We start from the raw sequence: 7,556 nt of genomic DNA, 5'->3' as shown, positions 1-7,556 counted from the left end.
TCCACTGACTAAACTTTAAATATCAACCATGAAACTCTGATCTTGGCTGACCAGTTGCCCTGAACAGTTAGTGGCTGTCAACAGGCCGCTCCTAGCCAGACAAGCAAGCTACATTTGTGCCTTCACCACAATTGTGCCCCATCTATTTGAATTATAACTATTATTTCTGAATCTGTGCGTATGAACCACCATCTCCAACTTTTACGTGGATATGCACACAACCTGTTCAAAATTTGTGCGCATTTTTAAATCTTTTTTTTAAAAAAATCATGCTTTTATTCATTTTTTGGCAATGCCCACCTTATCTAGAGATCACTAGACACACACACAGAGAGAGGACCCAGGCAACCAGCTGCCAGCACCAATTTTAAGGGTTTTTCATGAGCAGCTGTGATAGTGAAATTGGCTTAGATTCATTCGATCGAATGCACTCGGTGGATTTGCTGTTTGGTAGGAGAAGTGGATCAGTCATCTTGCAGAGTTGGGCCTCCGGCAAGCCTCACTCAGGCTGGGATCCCTGATCTGTGAAATGGGGAAAATAAGACATGGTGATGGGTGATCGGCATTTAGGCTGAACCATTAGGACTCCTCCAGTTTGTTTCAGCTCCTTTCACTGCTAGTCTATGGCTTAGTTTAAGCACTAAGATCAGCCTTATTAATACAAACCCCGGAATTTGGCCAATGTTGGGTTTGAGGGGGGATATCTGGGGCCCCTGGTATAATGATAATAATAATATTTTTTTATTTATACCCTGCCCTTCCCGGTTCAAAAACCGGGCTCAGGGCGGCTAACAACAAATTTAAAACACTTAATTGTAAAAACAGCATAGAATACAGTATAAAAACATGAATAACAATAAAAATCAAAAAACAATTTAGGGGAAATAAGCATTAGATAATCCCCAGGGTTAGCTGGCTGAATTGGTCCTACTTGGGCCAGCGAGGAGGCCAGGGGAGAATTAGCTGTGGGGTCTCAGAGCAGGTGATCTTCATAAAAGGGAACGGGGAGGGAAGGGAAGGGAAGGGGAATAAAAGATCAGGCTGAATTCAAATTAAAGGCCAGGCGGAATAGCTCTGTCTTACAGGCCTGACGGAAGGAGGTTAAATCCTGAAGGGCCCTGGTCTCCTGGGACAGAGCATTCCACCAAGTCGGAGCCATCACTGAAAAGGCCCTGGCCCTGGTGGAGGATAGTCTGACTTCCTATGGGCCTGGGACCTCTAAACTATGCTTATTCATGGTATATCAGTTACTCAGCCGGAGGGGGGTACAAAACAAGTGCAAAACTTTGGCATCTGTCTGGAGGGGATTCCAAATTTGGGGGTTCCTTTATATTCCACCTCTTTCTTCAAGGAGCTTGAGTCAACTTACATGATTCTCCACCCAAGGTCACCCAGTGAGTTTCATGCGGCTGAGTGGGGATTTGAACCCAGGTCCTAGACCGACACTCTAACCACTGCGCCACACTGCCTCTCGAGGAAGTGTGCTTAGGATCGTAGCCAGACTGGGGTGCACTATACATTTCAAGCGAGGCGTTGGGCTCTTTTGAATAGTCACAGCATCCCCCCCACCCCCCGGGAACTCTAGTTTGAAAAGGGTGCTGAGAGTTCAGACACCCCCTATTCCCCTCACAGAGCAACAGTTCCCAGAGTGGGGATTAGCAATCGCTCTCTCTTCCCATTCAGAGGCACCAAAATGACACGAAAAGCTCATTTCTCCTTGCCAAAAAAAAACACCAACACCAAACCTCACTGGTTGCGTGAGAGCTGGGGAAAGGCAGCCCGTGTGATTTCCACATTGACCAGCAGATGGCGCTCCCGCTCCATCCATCGCAAGCCAACGGCGCAAGCCTTCGGTTAGAGCAGGATGCTTCAGCAGACGGGCGCCACCACCCACGGCCACCAGGGGGCGCCCAATGCCATCACGCCCAGGTCTCCAGGGGAAGAGAGATGAATCATTTGCATCCCGTAGATGGGATGTGACCAGCTTTTGATCTACTGGATAAAAGGATAGGCTTTGATCTGTCCGGGAGAGCTGGGTTCGAATGTCGCCTCTGCGCCGTGAGTCATAGTTTGGCTTGGAGACCAACGTGTGTTTACAGACAGATGTGAGCTTCCAAGCCTTCTTTAAAGTGAGTAATATTCTAGCTAGCATCTGTGCTGGAGTGTTAAATGATATTTTTAAAAATATATATTTATAAACTTTTTTTAAAAAGTATATTAAAAACCAACAACAGGCATTGGGGGGTTGGTTTATCACGAAGGACGTCACAAGCGCTAACCAATAGGTTGCTCCATCTCATGGCCCATGTCTGGGAGATTATGGGGTGCAGAGACACATTTTCCCAGCGATGGAACACAGCGATGACCACACAATAGATGTGGTTCTTTGGGGAATGGCGGCTGGACCTCCCACAACGCATGAGTAAACGCTACATGTTTCTTTATGCGCAGGAAGAACCCGCAGAGCTGCCAGCTTTTCATCTGACAAAACATGGCACGCTGGTCTTCTGAGCATATGCAGAGGGCGCCCGTCCCAAGGTGTTTTCCTTTTTCAAAAGGAAAGTGCCATTTAGACAGGCACCAAGAAGCAATGATCTGAGCGTGTGCAAAGTGGCAAACCTCTCTGGCCGGAGGTGGGTCTTATAAAGGATACATGACTACACTGCTTTTGAACATGGACACACGTGTTGGATTTGTACTGGAGAGGCAGATCTTCCTGATGCCCAATTTGGGGAGGAATGATGCCCACTGGGCAAAGGCACCCTTTATTATCCAAACCTAGGGTTGCCGTATTTCAAAAAGTAAAAAAGCCAGGACACCCTGAAAATCTGGACGTTGTTCTGAATGCGAAAGACGACCAGCTCCTTGGAGAAACATAAAGAAGAGAAGCGGCTTTGTTGTAGCATCTGGTTGGCAGCCGAAGAAACCAATAATCTGGAAAGAGGCATTTTTAGGGGGGGTTGGATATGGAGGAGGGGGGGCAGGCACCAAGATACCCCAGAGGTGGAGAAGGAAGGAGACCCGGGCAAAGGGGCTAGATTTACGGCAGCCAACAAAGACCCCTGGGCCTTCCTGCTAAATGGCTTTGCCCCCCCCCCCCATCCCTCCTCCAGATTTAAAGGGCATCTGTGTCCTTTGAATCTGGGGTGAAAGCCGAGGTGGTAAAATGTCACCAGCTGGGCCGTAAAACGCCCCACAAAAGCACCTTTTGTTTTCCAGCCGGAGCTCTCTGGGGGCTGCACAATGGAGTGAGGGGGCAGCCCCCCAGCACTGATCCTCCCCCTTCCCCCCCAAGGGGGGCTGCTCTCCATGGGAGGAGAAGTGGAGGGAGGGGGGGAGCTGCTGCAAAGACTCTTTGCTTCAAGGTTTGAACACTGCAAATGGAGCATGTTGTGAAGCAAGGCATTTAACAGTGCCTCTGAGTATATGCAGAGTGCTCTCCCCTCTAACCCTCCCTCCAAGGAGTGCATGTAGCCTGTTCCCACACAAAGTTTGGAATTTAGGCAAAAGGAGGTTTGTTTAAAAAACAAAAAACCCAACCCAATGCATTTTAACATATGCATGTTTATTACTTTTTGAGAATCCCAGACTGGGAAGCCAATAAGACGGCCAAGCCAAGGAAAATATAAAACCATAACTGTAACCACAGCAGTGTTCAGAGGTTGTTTACATCATCTTCTTGACCCTCGGTGTTAGGAAATAAATAGGGAGCCGTGGGTCGGGATTTACATCAGATCAAAAGCCATCGGTATCGACAATGCAAATAATTGGTTTTGGAAAAGGAAAGATGTCTGGGTCAGACAGAAGGAGAATCGCACGTTGAGTCACTGGAGGTTTGCCAAACACACTGTGGTCGGTGATAAAAGTTGTAAATGGAAACCATAGTGCAAAACATTGGGGGGCACCGGGTTGGGGAATGCTGCTTCGGTGGTCCTGGAAGGAGGCCCCTCCCTCTCTGCCCCTCTCTTCCCTCCTTGCAGACAAGAGCTCTCTCCCCCTTTGCTCCTTTGCAGGCCTGCTCGTTTTAGGGACTCCCCTCCAGGCCCCGCCCACTGTCGTCCTTGTCTCCGCCCCTTCGCCTCTACCAGGACCTTTTATGGCAATCCTTGGCCAGTTCCTGCTTGGGAAAACCCCTTCCCTGCCCCTCTTGTTTGGAGGCAGGACCCAATGATCAGGCGGCCAAGTTTCACCATCGCCTGCAGGGTGCAATGCCAAGCAGGTGGGGAGGGGAATATGGGTGGGAATACCCACTGGCCCATAGAGCCTACACTGGCTGGCAGCAGCGTTCTAGGGTAGAAAGGCTGGGGATTGAACCTGAAACCTTCTGCAATGCAAATTGCAGTATGAATGCAATGCTAAATTAGTTCAGTTATCGCTGGGGTTTCAGGCTGGATTTCAGCCTGACCTGGAAAGGCTGAGGCTCAAACTTGGCCTTCTTCCGCATGCTGCTTTTGGGCACAAAACAGCAGCACTCACTACGCAGAGGGCAATCGTACAACTACAGAATTGTAGAGTTGGAAGGGGCACCACGGGTCATCTAGCCCAACCCCGAAACCCAGAGGTTTGCAGAAGTGCAAAAGAAGGTATGCCCCGTGGCCCCAGGAGGCTGCCTGACCTTCGCAGGGGCGGAGAGAGGGGTGGGGAAAAGGAACGGAGCCTACAGAAAGATGTCTGGCTCTGCGCTGCAATTTTCTGTTGCAGTTCTAACTGGCTCACTCTCGCACTGCCTTCAGAATCTGAGCCAATCTTCCCGGAGCGCTGGGTCTATGTTGCCCCTTCACCGATTCATATAATAAATGTTTATAAATGTACCAACCAAGCATGTACATAGATCAGCACAGGAAGACCGACCTGAAACCATTTTTGACTCACAAACCGTCCAAATGTTTTCTCTGCAAGGTCAAAGGAAAATGGAAAAGCCTCCCTATTGTCTTTTCCTTCACAAATCCTGTCTTAAGGGTATGTATGTGTTTGAATAGGGTGTGAGCCTGTGACCTGTCCAGGAACTAAGTATTTATCATTACAAAAAACTGGCCAGGCTCCCCAGGCAATCCAATCAAGTGAGCATTAACAGGTAACCTGTCAGACGAGATAAAACGACGCACTCAGATTTCTGCTGTAGACCGCCTTTGCTGTGATGTCAGTATTATGTTTCTGGGGGGTGGTCTTGGGTTACACCCCTTCTGTGATGTATGTATGATGTATGGAGGGGTGGTCCTGAGCTCCAGGGCAGGGAATTTAAAATGTCTATATAAAGGCGGGCACACCATGGTTCTGGGTCCTCCTCCTTTCCTGCGTGTGAGAGGAGACCCTGTTGCAACAGATCAATAAAGATCAGGCTTATGAGCTTCTTTGCTTCTCAATATTCTCTGGTTGGCCTCTGTTATTTTCTCCTACCGATGGAGAACCTGCAAAGGACTCTATAAGAGCTCTTGTGTCCCCTATAAAGGAATAAGGGCAGATTTCCATTTATTACATGGGCACCTTGTTGGCCATTGTGGGAACAGGATTCCGTACAAGATGGCCCGATCCAGCCGCCTCTTCTTATGTTCTCAGGTTCTTCCCTATAGCGGCTGGGAGGCGAATCAGAGCACTTAGTGTGACACATAAATTGAAAGCTTGACCCTCGTGTTGTGTTAAACCTGCGTCTCTATACACGCAACCCCCCCCCTCTCTCTGCCCAGCTCTGGTAAGCAGCATGACAGCTGAGGTCAACAGACTGTCAGAAGTGTCCAACCCCTGCCTTGCAGCGGGGCTGGACTAGATGAGCTTTGGGGAGCCCCTTCCAACTCTCCAATTTTTATGATTTGGAATGAATCAAGCTTGGACTCCCCTTGCTTTTTAAAATTTATTTAATCATTTTTTTTCCGATACAAACAACCACCGCAAAAGACACTACAACAAAAACCATAATAATAACAACAATTTGACAATTCAGTTTTAAATGCACTGATATACCTATGACTGCATCGTTTCAACAATATTTTCCCACCTCTCTCTCCTCCACCCAATACCCGCCTTATCGCTTAAATATTCATTCCAGATTTCTTCATATTTATCCATTCTTAATTTGCATCGAGAGACGCAAAAAAGTAGAGACATCACCATTCCAACAAAGGTCCGTATAGTAAAAGCTATGGTTTTCCCAGTAGTGATGTATGGAAGTGGGAGCTGGACCATAAAGAAGGCTGATTGCCGAAGAATGGATGCTTTTGAATTATGGTGCTGGAGGAGACTCTTGAGAGTCCCATGGACTGCAAGAAGATCAAACCTATCCATTCTTAAGGAAATCAGCCCTGAGTGCTCACTGGAAGGACAGATCCTGAAGCTGAGGCTCCAAGACTTTGACCACCTCATGAGAAGAGAAGACTCCCTGGAAAAGACCCTGATGTTGGGAAAGATGGAGGGCGCAAGGAGAAGGGGACGGCAGAGGACGAGATGATGGGACAGTGTTCTCGAAGCTACCAGCATGAGTTTGACCAAACTGCGGGAGGCATGGGAAGACAGGAGGGCCTGGTGTGCTCTGGTCCAGGGGGTCACAAAGAGGCGGACACGACTAAACGACTAAACAACAACAATTTGCGTCGAAGTGCAATTTGTTCATATGTAGCCAATCTGTTGGACTCTCCTTGCTTATTCATTTAGTTTTATTCATTGCCTTCCGCAGGCATATGTATCAAGACAATGTGTATTAAAATGACTACAAATAGTGCCAAAAACCAGGAATGGTAGGCTTAATACAGAATAAAACACCCAAGGCAGGGGAAAAGCTTGTTGGGACGCAGATGCCTTTTCAGGGATGCCGTTCTGCAAAACTGCGGCAGCTCTGAGTTTCCGCAGACAGAGTTTCTGATATTTTAGGGACATCCGAGGGAAGCTCCTGCAGAACAGAGCGTCCCACTTTTAAGGAATGAGGAACGGCCTGCTCCTTTCTGGGGAATCCCTGGATTTCCAGTCGGGGCGTGTCTTGCCCCGGGTTTAACTCCAAAGCCATGCCATAAATGGGACGGTTCTAGAGATCTCTCCCGGGACGACGTGTCTCAAGCCCCGTCGGCTGCACACGCAGGACAAGAGTGTGTGACGGGGAACACGCAGCCGCGCTCTCTCTCTCTCTCTCTCTCGGCAGGGAAGAAGCTAGTTGCACAAGGCGGATTAAGGACTGGAAAGCACCAGCAATTACTTTGCAGGGTATAAATAGACGCAAGCTTATGCCTCGGTGCATTACGGAGACTGCTCTTTGCCAAAGGCCCCCGCCCAAAGAACCGTCCAGATGCCACACACCCCAGGTCTTCAAGCGCCTGGGCACAGCTGTCACCAGAGCAGCTCTTGACGCAAGAAGCTGGGTCCAGCCAAGGGCTTCTGTACTCCAGCATCTAGGATTCTAGGGCTGGGACCGCCAGGGGCCATCTAGTCCAACCCCCAGAAACGCAGCAATCATGGCTAAGGAATCCCTGGCAGATATGATAGGTAGGATAACGGTAAAGGTAAAGGGACCCCTGACCATTAGGTCCAGTTGTGGCCGACTCTGGGGTTGCGGCGCTCATCTCGCTTTACTG

The 7,556-nt window shown here is 48.9% G+C and overlaps 1 long non-coding RNA gene across 1 annotated transcript; it reads right to left on the bottom strand.

Moving 5' to 3' along the window:
* Positions 1-3,544: 3,544 nt before the first annotated feature.
* Positions 3,545-7,539, bottom strand: LOC310707507. The gene is made up of 2 exons (XR_014526523.1): positions 6,574-7,539; positions 3,545-6,064 (listed from the first exon to the last, which is right to left on the bottom strand). It is a non-coding gene; the product is annotated as an uncharacterized lncRNA (long non-coding RNA).
* Positions 7,540-7,556: the final 17 nt, after the last annotated feature.

Source organism: Podarcis liolepis, assembly GCF_965112155.1.
Source record: "Podarcis liolepis genome assembly, chromosome: 5".
In the NCBI taxonomy this organism is placed as follows: domain Eukaryota; kingdom Metazoa; phylum Chordata; class Lepidosauria; order Squamata; family Lacertidae; genus Podarcis; species Podarcis liolepis.
Note: the sequence above shows the minus strand (reverse complement) of the source record. Positions and strands in the feature narration are given on the sequence as shown.